This window comes from Bufo bufo, chromosome 6 (genome assembly GCF_905171765.1).
Source record: "Bufo bufo chromosome 6, aBufBuf1.1, whole genome shotgun sequence".
Lineage (NCBI taxonomy): Eukaryota > Metazoa > Chordata > Amphibia > Anura > Bufonidae > Bufo > Bufo bufo.
In genome coordinates, this window is record NC_053394.1 from 171,901,663 (window position 1) to 171,923,111 (window position 21,449).

Sequence of the window (21,449 nt, forward strand, 5' to 3'; positions counted from 1 at the left end):
TAAAATTTTTCAACCCATGGAGGTCTGGATTTGGAGTCACACTCAAAATTAAAGTGGAAAAACACACTACAGGCTTATCCAACTTTGATGTAATGTCCTTAAAACAAGTCAAAATGAGGCTCAGTAGTGTGTGTGGCCTCCACGTGCCTGTATGACCTCCCTACAACGCCTGTGCATGCTCCTGATGAGGTGGCGGACGGTCTCCTGAGGGATCTCCTCCCAGACCTGGACTAAAGCATCTGCCAACTCCTGGACAGTCTGTGGTGCAACGTGACGTTGGTGGATAGAGCGAGACATGATGTCCCAGATGTGCTCAATTGGATTCAGGTCTGGGGAACGGGTGGGCCAGTCCATAGCATCAATGCCTTCGTCTTGCAGGAACTGCTGACACACTCCAGCCACATGAGGTCTAGCATTGTCTTGCATTAGGAGGAACCCAGGGCCAACCGCACCAGCATATGGTCTCACAAGGGGTCTGAGTATCTCATCTCGGTACCTAATGGCAGTCAGGCTACCTCTGGCGAGCACATGGAGGGCTGTGCGGCCCTCCAAAGAAATGCCACCCCACACCATTACTGACCCAATGCCGAACCGGTCATGCTGGAGGATGTTGCAAGCAGCAGAACGTTCTCCACAGCGTATCCAGACTCTGTCACGTCTGTCACATGTGCTCAGTGTGAACCTGCTTTCAACTTTGAAGAGCACAGGGCGCCAGTGGCGAATTTGCCAATCTTGGTGTTCTCTGGCAAATACCAAACGTCCTGCGCGGTGTTGGGCTGTAAGCACAACCCCCACATGTGGACTTCGGGCCCTCATATCACCCTCATGGAGTCTGTTTCTGACCGTTTGAGCAGACACATGCACATTTGTGGCCTGCTGGAGGTCATTTTGCAGGGCTCTGGCAGTGCTCCTCCTGTTCCTCCTTGCACAAAGGCGGATGTAGCGGTCCTTCTGCTGGGTTGTTGCCCTCTTACGGCCTCCTCCACGTCTCCTGATGTACTGGCCTGTCTCCTGGTAGCGCCTCCATGCTCTGGACACTACGCTGACAGACACAGCAAACTTTCTTGCCACAGCTCGCATTGATGTGCCATCCTGGATAAGCTGCACTACCTGAGCCACTTGTGTGGGTTGTAGACTCCGTCTCATGCTACCACTAGAGTGAAAGCACCGCCAGCATTCAAAAGTGACCAAAACATCAGCCAGGAAGCATAGGAACTGAGAAGTGGTCTGTTGTCACCACCTGCAGAACCACTCCTTTATTGGGGGTGTCTTGCTAATTGCCTATAATTTCCACCTGTTGTCTATCCCATTTGCACAACAGCATGTGAAATTGATTGTCACTCAGTGTTGCTTCCTAAGTGGACAGTTTGATTTCACAGAAGTGTGATTGACTTGGAGTTACATTGTGTTGTTTAAGTGTTCCCTTTATTTTTTTGAGCAGTGTATTTATGCTGTAACATCCATGTACACCAGCAGGTGGCAGCAGTATGTAGCAGAACCAAGCCAGTTAGTATACCTAGACTGGAATAGACCATTCCAGGCTAGATTCCTCCTATCTGAGAAGGAGTGGAATGTTCCCACATCCTACTTCAGAGGGAGGATAGAAAGTTCTAGGCAGTGTACCAGCCACCCCCTGTTGGGGTAGGCTGTGTGAAAAGGAGCTCCCAGAAACAGGGACCCCAACCAAGGATCCAAGCCTCTGCTGAGGCCCAAGATTAACATTCCCGGCCTGAGTCCCTTACCTCAGCTGGTGGACAAAGGAAGCAGCCATCTTCAGAACTATCAGATCTCCAGGAAGAAACCACCATTCCCTGCGAGCAGTCCTGTAAGTACAGATTCCAGAACAAGGAGAAGATAAGTACCTCCATAGCTAGTCAGGCCCAAACCAAGCAGACCATAGACAGAGCAGAAGACAGATACCTGCCAGATTCTTAAAGGCGTATGTACTAGATGCAGAATATAGATATAATTCCTGCCACATATTGCCAATACCTGCTGGGATCCTAGACTCTTGCTGTAAACTGTATGGATCTAAAGCTGCATAAGATAACATCAAGTAAAGACAAGTTGGACCCTATTTGCTGTGTGGAATTCCATCATTCCTCAGTTACTCCTATTTACAGCACTCAATTTTGTTGCATGTGAGCCAGGATACAGGAGTCCAACCTTACCAAGGTAGGAGACACCGTTGACACAATACAGAGACAATATCCCCCTCTTTCATTCCTAACCTAGTACGTGTGCTCATACCATCTTAAAGGGCCCTTCTACAGTACCTGCGCAAGCTGCAACTGGCGTCACGAACTCATACACATCTAAATCTGACCCACTGCATAGCAGCCCCAACTGACCCAGTGTCCTGCTCATTGCATCAAGTGGCCTCACGAACAGGATCACATTGTATTGTGTGTCCATCCCTAACAGAACCGCATCTAATTGTGCTCAAAAATTGACTTAAAAACCGCATATTTCACAATATTAGCAAGGCTGAAGATTATACAGAAATCGCTAAAAAGTGACTTTCTTTCTTGTGTTGCTGTGCCAAGAAAGCGCTGCATGTGCGCTGCAGCACTTGAAGAGTTAATTCGGTATTGTGGAGATTCGCCATATTCGTTTCAAGGTGGCGCTTCATCTTCATGCCAAAGAACAAAGGAACAAAGAAACGCCCTCCCAGGAGCGCTAAAATGCTGTCTACGCCCCCCAGAAGCGGGAAAATATAGCGACACCCCCTCAAGAAAGGCGCGAAGATGTTGAATACGCCCCTTCAGGAGCGGGAAACTTGGAGAACGCCCTCTATGGACTTGTCTATGATCTGGCCAGAGGTGATAAAAGCTCCACCCTCTGTGCCCCTCCTTTAGTTTTAGCAATCAGTGTGTGCCGGAGCACAGCAAAGATGGCCTATCCGCGACCAAGATGGAATGCCATGTCCATCGATGGGGAAGACGTATACCCCGAACAACCGATGGAGATCCGGGTCTCTCAACTGATACAGAGACGCGGACCCTCAGCTCTTGGCGCCAGACCGGAGGATGTGAATACCCCTGCACTCCAGATCCGTGCTGCATCTACTCTACCTGAGATACCGGAGATGTCCGAGCAGACCCACGATGAAGTCCCGATGCCTGCTAGCGGTGTTCCGGATCTGGTAATAGAATACCAGGAGGCCGTGGATCACTCCGCCGTATACAGTGCACCCGCGGAAGGCGACGCATCTGCCCAGATGGACGTGGACGTCGTATCCGCTCCCGCAGAGGACGTCGCTGACGTCACTCCACCAGCAGAGAGGAGGCCAGTGAACCAGATGGCGCCCGAACCCCGGGAGGAACAGCCAAGGACACCGGAACCGGCCGCCCGGCGACGACATCAGGTAGGAGCTACCCCGCTCCCTGAGGCCCAGGCCCGATCCACGTCCGTTCCACCGCCACGTCCTGAGACCCCAGCACCGCTTATCAATCTCCGGCCTACCAAGCCACAGCCACCTACTGGTGCGGTGGAGGCGGCTAGGGATTCCACTCCACCGCCCAGCTACAGCCAGCTCAGTAGCCTTAACCCAGAGGTGCCCCACGAAATTACCGCATTTGCCCAGATGGCTTGGGAGTACAAGTCAGCCGTAGAGGAATAGGTCAAGCAAGTCATTGACAGCCCCCAGTCCGGAGACCCCATCCTGACCCGACGTACCGGGACCGTCCTGTGGTTTTCCGTGGAGCACGGTGTGGGATTCCTCCAGGACAACCACTCGGGCACTGAGGTATTTGTAGGCTGCAGGTCGGTAAAACGTCATTACTTGCCCCAGGAGAGGCACAACCTGTACATTGGGGATCAAGTTGAATATACCCCCATGCGGTCCATGCAAGGACTATTTGCAGCCGGGGTCACCCTGCTCCAGAAACCTCTCTCCCCTGCCATCACCCCAGAGACCTGGCGGGAGGATCCAGGCTCGGCAGCTAGGACCAGATGTCTGCAAGAGACCCCAGACGGCCCGCTGGTTTTCAAGGAAAAGGCACAGCCAGCCCCTGCACCCTTGATTCCTGATCTGTCACCGCCACCTGCCGGAAGGGCTGGTACATTAGACTGTGGCTGTTGTGGCTGCTTCCATGGCAGCATATAGGGGGCATGAAGCATGGCTGGACCTTGGGATTGAAGGTCAATACTGAGTTATTACTGAGGGTAGGACAAATTAATAACTCAGTATTGACCTTCAATCCCAAGGTCCAGCCATGCTTCATTCCCCCTATATGCTGCCATGGAAGCAGCCACAACAGCCACAGTCTAATGTACCAGCCCTTCCGGCACCAATGAAGCCAGAAGTTCTTCCCCTTCCTGCACCGGCTGTGGATCCCGGTCTGCAGCAAGCAACGGCTACGTTCTCCAGGTTGGCTGTCCAACCAATACCTACAGTCACAGGTAAAGGCCGCTGGCGCACTACAATCAACACTACCCTCAGCCACCAACAGAGGCAGGAGTTACCTCTCATGCATTTTAGAAGCTCGAGTAGTGATGAAGAGCTGGACACCTGCCTGTAAGGTGTCCCCATCATGAAGAAAGTCTAAAGTGACATTGTTTGGGAGCCACGCCATGGACTGATTACCTGACGGGTGAGGACCTGTTGGCATTGTTTGTGTGCTTTTAACTTTTTTGTTCCAGGTTGCCATTGTTTGTCCTCATCCAGATGGTCATGTCAGTAAGGACTCCCCCCATCAGCTCTTAACCCCTTACGTTCAAGTTGAAAGTTTTATCCCCTTTCTCAGGTTACCTGATAGCCTGTTGCTGCTATCATTATATTAACTTTTAACCCTTTGGATTACAATTGACTTTTGCCCTGTGGATTGCAAAGAACTTTTCTACAACTTTAAGCACTTCCAGGAATAAGGACTCAAGTTATTGTTGAGCCTATCCTTGCACTTATAAAATTGCACTATTTTATAAAATGTTTTATTGCAACATAAAAGCTTGCACTTTACTCTCATGTACTATTGTAACCAGTTTACAAATGTTATGTAATGTTCAAGATATCCTGCCCTTGTGTGTATTATCCCTTCTAGGTGCCACAATGTGAATTTATGCACTGTCTACCATGATTGCACTTGCCATTGCACTTAACCAAAATGTCGCAACTTACTTAAAGTGTGCCTTTTCACAGCTCTTGTTCTCTCCCCCCTTATACGGACTGTCTTCACACGGACGTTGTACACCAATGGCCTACACCCGGTGATATATACCCATAGGTACCCAGGGTAGGACCAAATGGTAAGTCCTGACAGGTCTAGTTACTCAGGTACCCCTGCTGCTTCGGGAATCGTTAGAAGCCCTAGGCTGCTCCTTCCCGCTTGTTAAATGTTCCGGATTGTTCCCATCTGGAGGTGTCTCATTCCAAGGGATTAAAGACCCTCCTCCTGTGACATTGCCAGAAGACACGGAGACGACGCATACCTCCTCTTCTGAGCCTTTTGCCTAAGGTATGGTACCTCAAGCCTTAGAGCCTTATATTCTAGCTTCCTCATAGACATCATAGTGATCGTGCTATAAGCCAAATTTCTTCAGGCTATGATGCAGGGAAGGGAATACAGGATAAAGCCACCCTTTCATTTGCGGACTTTGCATTACATGATGGTGGGATTACGGAGTAAAGACACCCCCATGCTCTCTTTGATGTTCGTGGCCAGAACATACAAAGTCAGTCAGCGATGCATGCTTTGTACAGTATTTAGGTTACCTGGTTATACCAAGATAAGGAAACTGTGTGTTGGACACCTTATTCTAGCGGGCAGGAACCTCGAGGAAACCGTTAAATGTTTTGTCTTTGTATGTCATTTCTATGTATATTCATGCAGCACTTTGTATTAATTGGGTACCCAGAGCTCACTCCTCACCCGCCTATCTTGCGCCGAGGACGGCTTCCCTTAAAGTAACAGGGTATGTAACATCCTGAAGTATGTCACTAAAATCTCTGTATCCCTGCATCATAATGTCAAGTGTATGTGTATTGTCATCTGGTATAAGTTTGCATCATTTTCCCCATAATGTGCATTTTCCAGGTCTGTTGCATTATATTTATGCTGTAATATCCATGTACACCAGCAGGTGGCAGCAGTATGTAGCAGAACCAAGCCAGTTAGTATACCTAGACTGGAATAGACCATTCCAGGCTAGATTCCCCCTATCTGAGAAGGAGTGGAATGTTCCCACATCCTACTTCAGAGGGAGGAAAGAAAGTTCTAGGCAGTGTACCAGCCACCCCCTGTTGGGGTAGGCTGTGTGAATAGGAGCTCCCAGAAACAGGGGCCCCAACCAAGGATCCAAGCCTCTGCTGAGGCCCAAGATCAACATTCCCAGCCTGAGTCCCTTACCTCAGCTGGTGGACAAAGGAAGCAGCCATCTTCAGAACTATCAGATCTCCAGGAAGAAACCACCATTCCCTGCGAGCAGTCCTGTAAGTACAGATTCCAGAAAAAGGAGAAGATAAGTACCTCCATAGCTAGTCAGGCCCAAACCAAGCAGACCATAGACAGAGCAGAAGACAGATACCTGCCAGATTCTTAAAGGCGTATGTACTAGATGCAGAATATAGATATTATTCCTGCCACATATTGCCAATACCTGCTGGGATCCTAGACTCTTGCTGTAAACTGTATGGATCTAAAGCTGCATAAGATAACATCAAGTAAAGACAAGTTGGACCCTATTTGCTGTGTGGAATTCCATCATTTCTCAGTTACTCCTATTTTCAGCACTCAATTTTGTTGCATGTGAGCCAGGATACAGTAGTCCAGCCGTACCAAGGTAGGAGACACCGTTGACACAATACAGAGACAATATCCCCCTCTGGCATTCCTAACCTAGTACGTGTGCTCATACCATCTTAAAGGGCCCTTCTACAGTACCTGCGCAAGCTGCAACTGGCGTCACAAACTCATACACATCTAAATCTGACCCACTGCATAGCAACCCCAACTGACCCAGTGTCCTGCTCATTGCACATAGCATTATGGGTGATCTTGCATTCTCCGGTTACTCCGGTTCACTTTGTAACATGGGCAGCCTCCGTTTTATGAAAAACTGATTTGTTACCACGAAGCATGAGGAAATTCGGAGTCCTTGTGAATCATAGCTTTCCTAAACTGCGGACCAAATTCCACTTCGCTCAATACTAGATATGATAAACAAATGAGTAATTTGTTTAACATTTATCTGTCTGATCAGCCATCCTGAATTTGTGCACTGTGTGAAATATGTTAATTTTTTTGCATTATTATGTGCTAATATCCAATATTTGTTACAGTAAGTTACAATCAAGGATGTATGTACCACAGAGGCAGATTATGTGGGTTCTCTGTTAGACCAGATAACATGCATCCTTTATTTCAGTGGGTGGTGCGAATATGTGCAAGGATCCAATCTTCACAGCTCCTACAAACCAAGGGATCATGGAAAATACTGTAGATGGGGGTAAACAAGCCTGTCCCAGGTGGGCAGTACTTAGCTGAAAGCAGGGGCGTAGCTAAAGGCTCATGAGCCCTGGTGCAAGAGTTCAGCTTGGGCCCCCCTTCTCTCAGTGCTTTGTGGCCAGGGGCAGGGGAGCACATACTTGGTGCTGCCTGAGGCAAAAATTGAAATGACCCCCCCATGCCAAATTCTTGATCTAACCCCTTCCCTCCAGCCAGAGGTGTAACTTGACCAGCATGCACTTTCTATAATACTAGTGTCTTCTTATGTGGAACCAGGGTCTTTGGGCCCCCTCAGGCTCCTGGGCCCGGTAGCGACTGCTACCTCTGCACCCCCTATAGCTACGCCCCTGGCTGAAAGAATGACATTATTGTTGGCTTCCAACCACTAGGGAGGTGAGTAGAACCAGGAAGCACATGATCCTAATAGAGAGATGTGTGCAATTGTAGTGTACGGGGACTGTAATGCCCGTCACTACAGAAGGGTCACTTGTGTGCTGTCGTCCCCCTTATCTATGGGGAAGTTGGTATAAGTCATCTTTATAAAATGTAATGTAATGCTATGTATTTCCCTGTTACTGTGAAATGTGCATGTACACAGTGGCGCACCTACAGGGGGGGTCCAGCGGGTCTGGACCCCCCCCTAGAACAACCAACCGAATTTTTTTTTTTTTAATCCTTCAGGGCCGCACCGCCGATCACCACAGGCGGCGCGGCCCTGGATGTAATTGCGGCCGCGGCCGCGGCGGCGGTGGTGGGGGGGGGGCGGGGGGGCAGTGGGAGTACTAGGAGATGAGCGCTTCCATTGTGGAAGCGCTCATCTCCATATCTAATCCATCTGTATCGCCGTCCTTAGGACAGCGATACAGATGCCTGTGCTGTGCTGCGGCAGGGGAGGGAGAGGCGTGTCCCTCCCCTGTTCTTCTGATAGGCCGCAGGCACTAATGCCTGCAGCCTATCAGAGGCCGGCTCAGGCGAGATGACGTCATCATCACGCGCCTGAGCCGGGCAGCACACAGCAGGGACACAGGCCGGAAGAGCCTGCATCGCATCGCTGCTGATGGAGGTAAGTATCAGTGTATTTTTTATTTTATTTTTGTTGTTTTGTTTTTTTTGGAGGGGGGGAGCTGGCACTATGGGGGCACTAAAGGGGAGAACGGCACTATGGGGCATCTGGTGGTACTCTTTTTTTTTTTTTAGGTGGCACTTCTTACTGGCACATTATGGGGGGGGGGGGACCATGGGGGAGAGGAGCACTATGGGGGCTCTAAAGGGGCTTTTTTTTTTTACACATTATGGGGAGAACGGCACAAGGGGGCATCTGGTGGCACTATAGGGGCATTATTTGGGGGGCACCATGGGGGAGAGGAGCACTATGGGGGCTCTAAAGGGGCTTTTTTTTTTTACACATTATGGGGGGCACTATAGGGGAGAACGGCACTATGGGGCATCTGGTGGCACTATAGGGGCATTATTTGGGGGGCACCATGGGGGAGAGGAGCACTGTGGGGGCTCTAAAGGGGCTTTTTTTTTTACACATTATGGGGGGCACTACAGGGGAGAACGGCACTATGGGGCATCTGGTGGCACTATAGGGGCATTATTTGGGGGCACTATGGGGAAGTGGGGGTACTAAAGGGGCCTTTTTTTCTTATTGGCACATGGGGGCATTATGGCATCTGGTGGCATTAAGGGGCATTTTTCACTGGCACATTATGGGAGGCACTATGGAGGAGTGGAGCACTATTGGGGCATATGGTGGAACTTTATGGGGCGGCACCATGGGGGAGAGGAGCACTATGGGGGCATCTGGGGGGTCTAAAGGGGCTTTTTTTTTATTGACATATTATGGGGGCACTATAGGGGAGAATGGCACTATGGGGCATCTGGTTGCACTATAGGGGCATTATTTGGGGGCACTAAGGGGAAGTGGGGGCTCTAAAGGGGCCTTTATTCTTATTGGCACATTATGGGGGCATTATGGCATCCGGTGTCACTAAGGGGGCATTTTTTTACTGGCACATTATGGTAGGCACTATAGGGGAGAGCGGCACTATGGGGGAGTGGAGCACTATTGGGGCATATGGTGGCACTTAGAAGGGGCATTTTTTACTGGCATATTATGGGGGACACTATGGGGAAGGGAGAGGAGCACTATGAGGGAATTTACTGGGGCACTATATAGGGGTATTTTATACTGGCATACATTATGGGGACATTAGCTCAACAGCGGGCACTAAGCGGGGGTATTTCATGTACTGTCATATTGTAGGGAGAATTATTAGTACTAGGAGGTATTATGCGGAGCTTTGCTAATACTGGGGGGCTATGAGGAACATGATTACTAGTATGGGCACTATAGGGGCGTTATTACTACTAAGTGTGCTCTGGCAGAGAATTATTTCTATTTTGGGGAGCCCTGTTACTTTGGGGGGCACCCTGCCACAGTATCAGCTTAGCACAATAATTTTTGGGGGACATTATCTTTATACTATTAGTGTCTGGGCGCAGTTATTTTTTTAGAGCACTGTGTGCCAATAATTGTTGAGGGGGGGCACTATCTGTGTGGTAGTAGTATTTCCAGGGGGACTGTTTCTGTAGTATAGTATTGGGGGCACAGCGGGCACAGTATTGGGGGTGGCAGGAAAGGGTGTTCAGAAGATGATGGAAATGTGGGAAACTAATGTCTGTTTCTCAATCTCTGCAGAGATGGGAGATGGCTGAAAAATCATCATGGCGGTCTGGTCTGAATGGAGAAGATGAGGAAAGAGAACGTCTACAACAAAGGTGACATCACTGGATGTAAGAGGTATGTGGTGCTATGTAGGAGAGGAGATGCTCCGGCTCCTCCTTCTGCCATTTGCAGAAGGAGGATTCAGAGCTGGGTGAGGACGGTCAAGGTGGGCAGCAGGCCACGGGCGGGTGGCAGATGGTGGGGGGAACCACAGGCCTTGAGCAGGATCTGGGGAGGGAAGAGAGCGGAGGAGCTTCCTGACTGTAGCTTGTTATATAAGCAGGCAGTGCAGCCAGGACAGACCTCCCCTCTCCGTATGATGTGTAGAGACAGGCCGCAACTATAGAATGTCAGCTGTACAGTGTTTGTTGGGAGTGGCCTATTATATGTAGGAGGGGCTTTTAATAATGGGCGGCGCCGCATTTTTATTTTCCTGCAGCCCTTTTAGAATCGCCAAGTAAAAGAATCAGCACAACACACTACACCCTTTCCCTGCATTTTTTAATATAAAGGGGGCTTTGAAAAATTCAATTAGCATAGCGCACTACACATGCCGCATTTTTTTGCCTTTCGGACCCCCCCTAAAGAAAATTCCTGGGTGCTCCCCTGCATGTACAGGCCTGCTAGGGGTGTCATTCCAGCTCTTAGTCACTAGAGGGAGCTAGGGAGCCCTAGTCTATATAAGGCCCAGTCAGGGAAAGGAAAGTTAGTTGGAGTCTGTAGTCTAGTCTAACCAGAGATTAGACAATGTCAGAGTCAAGTCCAGGCCTGAAGCCTGCAGACTAGGAGAGGGTAATGCAGTCCCTGTAACCGGGTTCCAGATCCAAGGAGAAGGTTCCCCTCCTGAATTCATATACGCAGAAGCAGGAACACCAGAGTTCAGAAGTTTCTAGAGCCTGAGGAAACTGAGAGAGAGACAGAGGCAAGTCAAGAAAAGCAAGAGGTGCTAAAGACAACAGAGGAGGTACTTGATAATTATAAAACCAAGGATATACGCCAGAGCTAGGGCATTGGACCTTGGAGAAGAGTTTCTATGTTCCAGGATCAGTCAGGAATAGAGTGCAAGCTGCCTGTACTGCAAGTCCTGTGTTTAACACTCTAAAGTCACCTTGCTATATATATATATATATTGCCTGCATCAACTGTATTGAAAATCAACTGTCTTCAAAGGAACTGCGCTTCCGTCAATGTCCCTATATGATGACTACTAAAGTTTAAATTCTGTTTTAACATCACGTGGTTCCTCAGTTATTCCTGCTATCAGCAAACGGCGTGCCACCGTTTAATTGGCACTGGCGTCACTAACATTTCTCATCATCACCTGCCCTTGCAGAGAGTCAGCCGTCTCAGGTTAGTGTCTATTGCACTACAACACCCAGGAACATTTCTAAACCTAACTTGAGTACGCTGCACAATGGCAGAGTATCAGCCCTCTGGGAAGGGTACTGGGATACAGATCAAAGGGGAGGTTTGGTACACATTATAAGGGGATATTTTTTGTACTGGAACAAAATATAAGGGAGGTATCTATTATAGTAGAGTATTTTTTATACTGGTATGCATTATAACAGAGTATTTTTGTAAGCATTTTTTTGGTCTGGCACACATTCTATAGGGGTATCTTTTGTATAGGCACACATGATAAAGTGCATTTTTGTATTGGCACATGTTATAAGGGGGGTAATTTTTGTACTGTCACATATTATAAGGAGGTATTTTTTGTACTGACACACATAATAAGTGTTATTTTTGTACTGGCAAACATTATAAGGTGGTATTTTTTGCACTGGTGCTCATTATAAGGGGACATTTTTTCTACTGGAACACATTGTAAGTTGTAAGTCTCCTGGACATGGCCAGCACCCTCTGCAAGCCAATATACTTTTTCATAAAGTATTGCACAACTAAACTGATCACATGTATCATGCATGGAGCAAGTGTTCTTTCCCCCAGATGCAGCCCAGCCACAATGCTCCTGCCATTGTCACTGACCGCTTTGTTGGAGTTTGCGAGGAAACAACCAGGGGATGTTTGCTGCTTGATGCACTTTAGCAAGTCATCAGCTGTTTGATTACTCTCGCCCAGGATGATCAGCTCTAACACGGCATTGAAATGCTTCACTTTACACATATGATATGAGCGAGGGGAAGTAGGAGCAATGCTCTTCCCTGCGTCTGTTGGGAATGGGAGGATGTCCATGACTTGGAGGAGGCAGATAAGTGCCTGGTGTAGGACCCAGACCAACAAAAACATAACAGAGTCAATAGGACCTGACCTTGTTGCTGTGGTGCAGCCACATCTCTGCCATGAAAAATATTGACCCAGTGGGCTGTGAAACACATGTACTGTCCTTGCCCATAACAACTGCTCCACGTGTCCATGGTGGCGTGCACCTTGGTGCACAGTGAGAATTGCAATTTTAAACAATTATTTTGAAAACAAATGGACAGCTGGGCAGAAGTATGAACATTATACAACAGAATTAAATTTTGGCGAACCACAACAAAGTGGTATGGCAGAAATTGCACTACCAGCAACATGGCCATGTGGGAGTTCAGCTCACACACAAGCTAATTGCTGGTTGAGAATAGTTTTTTCAAGAAGCAGAGGATAAAGAGGAGGAGTCTGAACAGGAGAAGAAGCAGCTGATGATGGTGACAAGGACACTATACTGCTAGGTGATGTGGACTGGCTGCCAAAAAGAAGAGCAGGAGAAGGAGGTCAGAATGGTGGCCAGTTCTATTTTCCTACAGGACCCGAGACATTGCCCCATGTGCTGTAATAGAGCCGTGATACCTAAGTTTTTGTTTCACTGCCCACTTGCAAATGGTTGTGGTTTTGTGTGCCAGCTTTGTGGAGAAAAATTGCCATACAGAAGTAGCTCACACAGAGAACAACTCTCACATTCTAACTCTTGGATAAGGAGGCATGGGTCTTTTGTTTTGAACTCTTCCGTTTCCCAGACATTTTATTACATAACAAAGTAACAGTTTATAAGGCTGAAAAAAGATATATTGTCCATCCAGCCTCTTATCCTGTAAGTTGATCCAGAGGATATGACGCCGAGCACTTGCACTCAATTTCTTTGGTTGACCATGGTGAGGCCTGTTATGAGTGGAACCCCTCTTGATAAACCACTGTATGGTCTTGGCCACTGTGCTGCAGTTTAGTTTCAGGGTGTTGGCAATCTTCTTATAGCCTAGGCCATCTTTATATTAACTATGTATGTTACTACATGACTATAAAGATTATGAGGCCTATAAATATAGTCATAGGTTTCCTAAAAATGAAAAGTCATGGGTTTGGTACACAGAGATTATTAAATGGTACTAGTAAAATTGCAAGTGTGTTTTCTGTAATTTAAAGACAGACGCAATTAATTTTTCATTCCCTTCTGCAAACACACTGCACATTGGTATTGACAAGTAACTTTTTTTCAGTGTTAAAACACAAGAAAACTATACATATATGGTATCAACAGATTTGTACTGACCTGGAGAATGAACAGCACAAGTCAATTTCACTGTATAGTTATTACTGTAAAAAAGAACAAAAACGTAAAACTGTTGCAGAATTGCTTTTTTTCCAATTCCATTTGCTCCAATTTGGATTTTTTACCTGCTCCCCACTACATCCTATGCAATACTAAATTGTAGCATTGGAAAGTAAAACTCGTCCCACAAAACACAAGCCCTAATATGGCTATGTGAATGGAAAAACAAAAAAGGTATGGCTCTGGGAAGGCAGGGAGCGAAAAGCAAAAACGCACAAATGGAAAATCATCACATCAGGAAGGAGTTAATATCACAAATGTCTGAAAAAAATGGTCTCCTGCAGTAATGTGTCAAATGTTTTTGAATTATTAGTTTGATATTACTTGTTCAACAATTAAAGGGCATCTGTCAGCAGATTTGTACCTATTAAACTGGCTGACCTGTTGCATGTGAGCTTGGGTGAAGGCATCTGTGTTGGTCCCTTGTCTACAAGTGCCGTAATGCTGGGAAGAATAATGTTTTACTATATGCAAATGAGCCTCTAGGAGCAACGGAGAATTACCTTTACTCCTATAGGCTCCACGTCAGTGGCGTTGCTATGGCTGGTGTCACCTGGTGCGGTAGAAAATGGTGTAGCCCCCCCCTCCCCTTCCCGAAGCAATAATTTTTGTTGCCATATAACCAAAAATATGTTGAAAGAAATCAAAGTTAATGCTTTTTAAAAAGTAAAGTTTATTTTAAATTCAACCTTTACTGAACAAATAACAACATTTTTACAACACTAAATTTAACAGGAAAAAGTTATAAATAATTAAATAACACAAAATTCAATAGGAACAAATAATAAATAAATAATTAAATAACTGAAAATTGAACAGGAACAAATACAAGTGCACTTAAAGAACATCTCAATCAATTCAGAACTTTGCTTTCCTGGCCTTTAAAGCTGCACAACTGTGAATTGCTTCATCGAAATCAATGGTTTGCACTAATTCGCTTTCAACTGACAACAGTGCAAGATCGGAAAGCCTAGACTCTCCCATTGTAGATCGCAGATAATTTTTGATAAGTTTAAGCTTTGAAAAGCTCCTCTCGCACGAAGCCACAGATACGCAGATTGTGAGAAATAATTTCAGACATAGTGAAAGGTGTGGGAGAGATTCAATAAAATCCCATTCAGCTATGAGGGTCAAAACTTGTAAAGCTGCCCAATCTGTGACTTCTTCTAAGTTCAACTTTGCTGCTGTTAGGTGTCTTCTCAACCTTGGTATCTCCAGTAACAGCTCACTCTCGGTTGGGTAAATTGGTCAGTTTTGGAATGGACACCTTTAATTCTCCTTCAGTGGCAGATATGAGACTCTTTGCTTGAACAGCTTCAAACATATCTGCTACTTCCATGATGGCTCTTAATCTGGTCTGGAGTTCCAAATGAAAGCGATCAATGCACTCAAGCATCGCCCTCTTATTTTCTTCTTGGAGACTTGTGCTTCCAGCATCTCTTGCCAGTTCCCCTGCCATCCTCTTCTTGAACCTGGCTCTTCTCTCTACTGCAATTCCATATTCATCAGCTTTTAAAAGTGCCTGCTGAATTGCATTTTTGACTAGGTGACTGCGCTCCTCACACAGAAAAAGTCTAAGTGTCTCAAGCTTTGTCACCACTTTATCGAGACTTAAGCGCTTAGTCTGCAGGTAGTGCTGTGCATCATCAACTTCCCTCTGTACATAAGACCAGAAGTGCAGGTAGCATAAAAAAGTAAAGTCACAGACAGCAGGTAGAAGACCTTATGCTGCTCCTCTTGTGTCCATATTTTCACAAGGTTCCCAAAGAGCTTCAAGTGCCGACACAAACATGTCAAATTTTTCTTTTACTGGCTTAACTGCAGCATAATGAGCACTCCAGAGTGTTGTGGATATTCTTTTTACCGACACTCCAGCATGGTCAATTTACACATCCCATCGATGGGTGGAAGCAGCAAAAAAAGAAAACATTGTCTGCAGAGTTCGAAAAAATGTCACGCAAGATGCATTTTGAGCAAATGAGTGCTGTCCACACATCCATTAAAAATAGCCTTCCTGTTTTTTCCTTCAGAATGGATTGTACACCTCCATGGATTCCAGCCATAGTAGCAGCATTATCATAACCCTGAGAGCGGCACATCATTATGTCTAGTCCAGGGATCAGCAACCTGCGGCTCTTCAGCTGTTGTGAAACTACAATTCCCAGCATGCTCCATTTATTTCTATGGGAGTTCTGAGAAGAAAACAGCAAGTAGGCATTTTGGGAATTGTAGTTTCACAACATCTGGAGAGCCGCAGGTTGCTGATCTAGTCCATAACTTTCTAGTTTTTTAAGAATGTCAGAACTGAGGTCAGCAGCTATTTTCCCCTTTAAAGGGAAATATCCTAAAAAAACTTATTTTACCTCAACTTTCCTGTTGGTGATTTGTACATATCTGATCACTTCAGACATCTGATCAGTATGCGAAAACATCAGGTGTGCTGTCAAACATGATGCCAAAGTACTTTTCAGACTTTATGTCCATTACAATCTTCTCCTTCACATGATTTGCCAGGACACTTACAAACTCATTCTGAGTTTGTGGAGACAGATAGGAGACACACACGTTAAGTTTACAGGTGTGCCGCTTTAACCTAATTAGGTGTTCCTTCAGTACTGGATCATACTTGGAAAGCATCTCAACCATCTCAAGAAAGTTCCCTTTATTCAAAGAAGACTCATCTTCCTTGTGTCCACGAAATGCCAGATTCTGCTTGGCAAGAAACAATGTAATATCCAACAATCTGTGCAAAATGTCCCTCCACTTTTTCTTTTTCTTTTTCTCTTCAGTCTCCATCCTAGAAATAGTTTGGGCATCAATGGTTTCATGCAGCCTCAGTCCTGCTGCCAAAGTTTTCCACTTTTCCAGAGAGTATAAGTGCTCTTCGGATGTCTCATGATTATATACTTTTGGGTTCAGTTTCCACCACTTCTGAAACCCAGTGACAAATTTGGATGTTTTTTTGTAGTACAGATGGCAAAGAGTTGGCAACAAAAGCAATATAAATTCCCGCTGACAGAGTAAACCATCCATGTCCTCAGAATTTTCTCTCCATTTGGCATGACCTTGTAAAACCACACTTTTGAAAGTTGACACACTTCTCCCTTTGCTGCAGCTTTTACATCGGGCCTTTTTGTGATACTAAAAGGACCATCTTGGTTCTGGAAAGAAGCACTTCTTCTTTTCACAATTTCTACCCTAAAATGATCTGGAACTGGTATCTCCCAGAAGGACACATCAGATAAAATTTGCAAATTTTTCTCATTAACTGCACTCATGTATTTCATAGTATCAGGACTATGGCTTGAGTCACTTTCGGCACTCTCTTCTGCCTCAGATTCTGTCATTTCCATTCCTTGCTCTTCTGCTTGAAATTCTTCTATTTCCCCTCCTTGCTCTTCTTCAGATTCTGCCATTTCCACGTCTTGCTCCTCTGCAGAAATCTTTCTAGCAAAAGCATCAGTAGAATCAGCTTGATCAATTGGCGCAGTGTCTTTTGATGAACCCTGGCTATCATCCTGTATTTTGACATACTTGAGCATGGATCCAGCGAGGGTTTTGATTGACTAAATTTTTTCCTCTTTTGTTCTCCTTTGCTGGTATCTACTTGGCCTCTTTGACTTATGCACTCCATGTGGCATATTACCTTTGCTTTCTGAAACCCATTTGAAAAATTGAGGACAGAATGAAAACATATAATTTGTTTCTTGTGGTTTTCATATGTTGCTAACGGTATGGATAAACCATATAATATGGATAAACCATATAATACACCGTCCCTTGGTTATACTTTGTGGGGATGGGGTTGTTGGGGGTGCTAGCAGACAGATCTCCGACTTTGGTGCTAGTGGCAGGGCCGGTGCAAGGATTTGTGCCAACACAAGCAATGCTACATTTTGGCGCCCCCCCCCCAGAACTCCCACTAACACCAGCATCCGGACCCCACTCCAATCTCACCCACTCCCTGCTGCCGCCCACCGCCAGTCACACCTCCCCTGACCCTGTGTGCCGCTCGCACTGCACACGCAGCACACAACACAGCTGTCAAGGCGCCCCCACCCGCAGTGGCAGATCCAGAGCCTAGTCTCGGGAGAGGCACTTCCAGATTGTTTTGTGGCGGCGAACAGAAAATAATAGCAGGCTCAGGCTGGCAAGGCAACTTGAATTATGCTAAATTGCTTGGCTAGGGCCATTTTAGTGAACTCTTATAGTGCGACAGTCAATTTACATGTGGTCATCACGGGACTGTCATGCCGGCCATTAGGCCATAGTAGTGTCACTATGACACTATGGCCTAATGGCCGGCGTGATGGTCCCGTAATGACCACATGACTGTCACACTAAAAGAGCTCCCAGTAGAGTAAATGAGCCTTGTAGAACACAGGCCACACCACTGACCACCAGGACCAGCCTTCTGTAATATAGCCTACAGTAACTGTAGGCTATATTACAGAAGGCTGGTCCTGGTGGTCAGTGGTGTGGCCTGTGTTCTACGAGGCTCATTTACTCTACTGGAAAATGCAGGCCACACTACAGCATAATATACTGGAATCTACAGTATACACTGTAAATATATTAGCCCTCCAACCAAATAATAACACCTCCATACAGTGACTGTAAAAAGCCTTCATACAGTGACTGGATTACTGGATATAGGGTATAAGGGGGCACAGTATAGCGTATTAGATTCACAGTACAGGGTATGGTAAGGGGTCACAATGGAGCATAGAGGGTATAAGGGGGCATAGTAGAGGTTAGGAAGCACAGTACAGTTGTATCCCTTTACACCCTTGTACTGTGCCACCAACAGTGTATGTTTAGTGGGCACAGTCCAGTGTAGGGTGGGGCACAGTCCAGGGTAGGATGGGGCACAGTCCAGGTTATCAGACTCACCAAAGCTGGCAGAGAGTCTGAAGCAGGAGGGTCCTGGATCTGGCTTGCAGGCAGACAGCAGCGGTTCGCAGAGGTGGGTGGGTGGTGGGCGGTAATTCAAAGCTGCAGCATGTCGGGCTGTGGGCATATTAAATCAGGAAAACCGCAAAAAAAGAAAACACAGGTTTTCAGTGTTTGTCACATAAACCCTTCTCGGGATAACACTAAAGAGGGTCAATGGACCTACAAGCAGGGCGCCTACAGGGGGAGAGTGAGTGGTAAAAATTTACAATAGGTGGGTCAGCTGCCAATGATGGTTTTGAGTAGACTAGGCTACAGCAAGTAAGTGAAATAAAATGTGGAATAAAAAGACCATCAGAAATGGCGCCAGAAGCCCTAAGTGAATACAGTACAACTAAATCACTAAATTATTCTAGAAGATGAGATATAGGCAATAGGTAAATCCAGCAGGGTATATACAGGACTCCCTTGTAAATGTGTGCGAAATTTTTAATAAATCTAACTGATTATGTGCAAAAGAGAAAAAAAGAAGTCACTAAGTCAGATCCAATCAGATATCTGCACATAGACAAAGACTCTTGGTCTATGTGCAGATATCTGATTGGAGCTGACTTCTTATTTTCTCTTTTGCACATAAATGGTTAAACTATATTCCTTAGTAAAAAATGACCAGTCCACACCACACCATGTGGGTCTTTATTTATGAGGGCCCCCCTGAGCAAAGATTAGTAAATGTGGCCGGGTGGCCCCAGGCCACAGTTCAGCAGACAGAGAGAACCCAACCCCTTATGTCTCCTAGGGCCGTCTCTATAATAATCCACCACTAATTTATGAATGGTTTAATTATTGGGGTATTAAATAATTCGGTGACCGGTCTAAATCTCTAATATAAAATAAAGTCAATATGCGCTCTCTGCGCTCTACCTACCTCCTCCTCCCGGCAGGTCTGGCTGTGTAAGGTGAGTGAGTCACTGGTCACGTGAGTCCGTGACTCACCACTCAAGCTCCGGACACTCTAGTCCCTGCTGTCTGCTCCTGCAGTGCAGCCGCCGCGGCGCCACTCACCAGGCTGCGGTGAGTCACACCCCCTTTACCACGTGAAGGCACCGACGTGCTTGCTTGTTCAGAAGAAGTTGTGAGTGAGAACACCAGCGCCGGCGGGCCGCGAGTGACACCCCATCAGACTGGTGTCACCCGGTGTGGCCCGCACCCACCGCACCCCCCTCGCAACGCCACTGATCCACGTTCTCTGCAACTGCCGAGCCCTCTCCACATTGATTGACAGGGTTTTTAGTCACACAGTCAGTGATTTCCGTCAATGATTTTCAGCCAAAACCAGATGCAGCTCTAAACACAGAACAGATGCAGATCTTTCCATTATATCTTATCTACAGTATGTGGAGGCTCCAAGCCTATTATTGGTTCACAGTCACTGATGGAAATCATTGACCAAAACACTATCGTGTGTGAATAAGGCATTAGCTGTCATGACATTCTCACTGGCTGGTCCTGTCAATCAATGTGGAGGGCATTTTCACTGGCTGGTCCTGTCAATCAACGTGGCAATTGCAGAGAGAGCAATGTAATGACAATGCCCCTATTGCTCCTAGAGGCTCATTTGCATATATTAAAACTTTATTTTGCTTAGAAATGCTGACACATATGAACAAAGGACCAACACAGATGCATTCAGAAGCCATGCTCATATGCAACAGGAAAGCCAGTTTCATAGGTACTGTTGACAGATGCCCTTTAAAGGGAACCTGTCATCAACTTTATGCACCCATACTAACGGCAGAATAAAGTAGATACAGTTGAGTTGATTTCAGCGGTCTGTCATTTATAAGTTAAAAGTAAGTGGTTGCCAAGAACCAACATCATAATCATTGCAGACTGGGCCTTGGAAAGAGTCACAGCTACCTGAGAAGAGTCCTGGTTATTCATGAAAATGTGCTCTCCCCACCCCCTACTGATGATTGAAAAGCTTCCACCTAGTTTTCTCCCTTTCTCTCTAGGAGAGAACTGCCAATCATCAGCAGATGGGTGGGGAGAGCAGGAGATCATGAATAACCATGACTCTTCTCGGGTAGATGTGACTCTTTTCAAGGCCTGGGCTGTAATGATTATGATGCTGGTTCTCGGCAACCACTTACTAAAATAAGCATTTCTGTCATTAATTTATGCTGCCCTGAGTGATGTCAGCATAAAGTTGATGACAGGAGCATAAAGTTGATGACAGGTTCCCTTTAAATTATTGTACTAAAAATGTGTATGAAAAACATGGTTTACTGCAATAATGAGTCCGCTAACACAAATATAACAATGCAGTGTTTGTGGAAATTCCTTGCATTTAATATTACTTGAAGAGATGAGTGAAGTTTTAAAAAATTCCATTCGGCTACTTCGCCAAAATTAGCCAAAAATTTGATTAATTCCAAATGAATTGATCACGAATTGCTATAAATCAGGTGTACCAAGGCCACTAATATGGATGAGAATATGTCAAAAGGAACATCCAGCTCCTCCTCTCTCTGCATCTTGCTGACTTTTCTGGGACATGGAGACCAAGAAGGATGATTTGGAAGAATTAAAGCCAGCAAAAGATGAGGATGGTCATCATTAAGACCTGGCCCCCCTAAGGGGTGCAGGCTAGATGGTATTGGTTGGCACACTGGCACCGGAATAATAAAGGCTTCTTTTATCTTATTGGTACTGAATTACATATCTTAGTTTACGGCTGATATAGGAATAAGTAAATGTAGGAATAAATAAATAAAACTTACACAGCATAAATCTCCCTGCACTCTCCAATATTCTACTGTTAAAG

The 21,449-nt window shown here is 46.1% G+C and overlaps 1 pseudogene; it reads right to left on the reverse strand.

Annotated features, from left to right (window-relative positions):
• Positions 1-14,954: 14,954 nt before the first annotated feature.
• On the reverse strand, positions 14,955-17,271 carry LOC121005601 (annotated as a pseudogene).
• Positions 17,272-21,449: the final 4,178 nt, after the last annotated feature.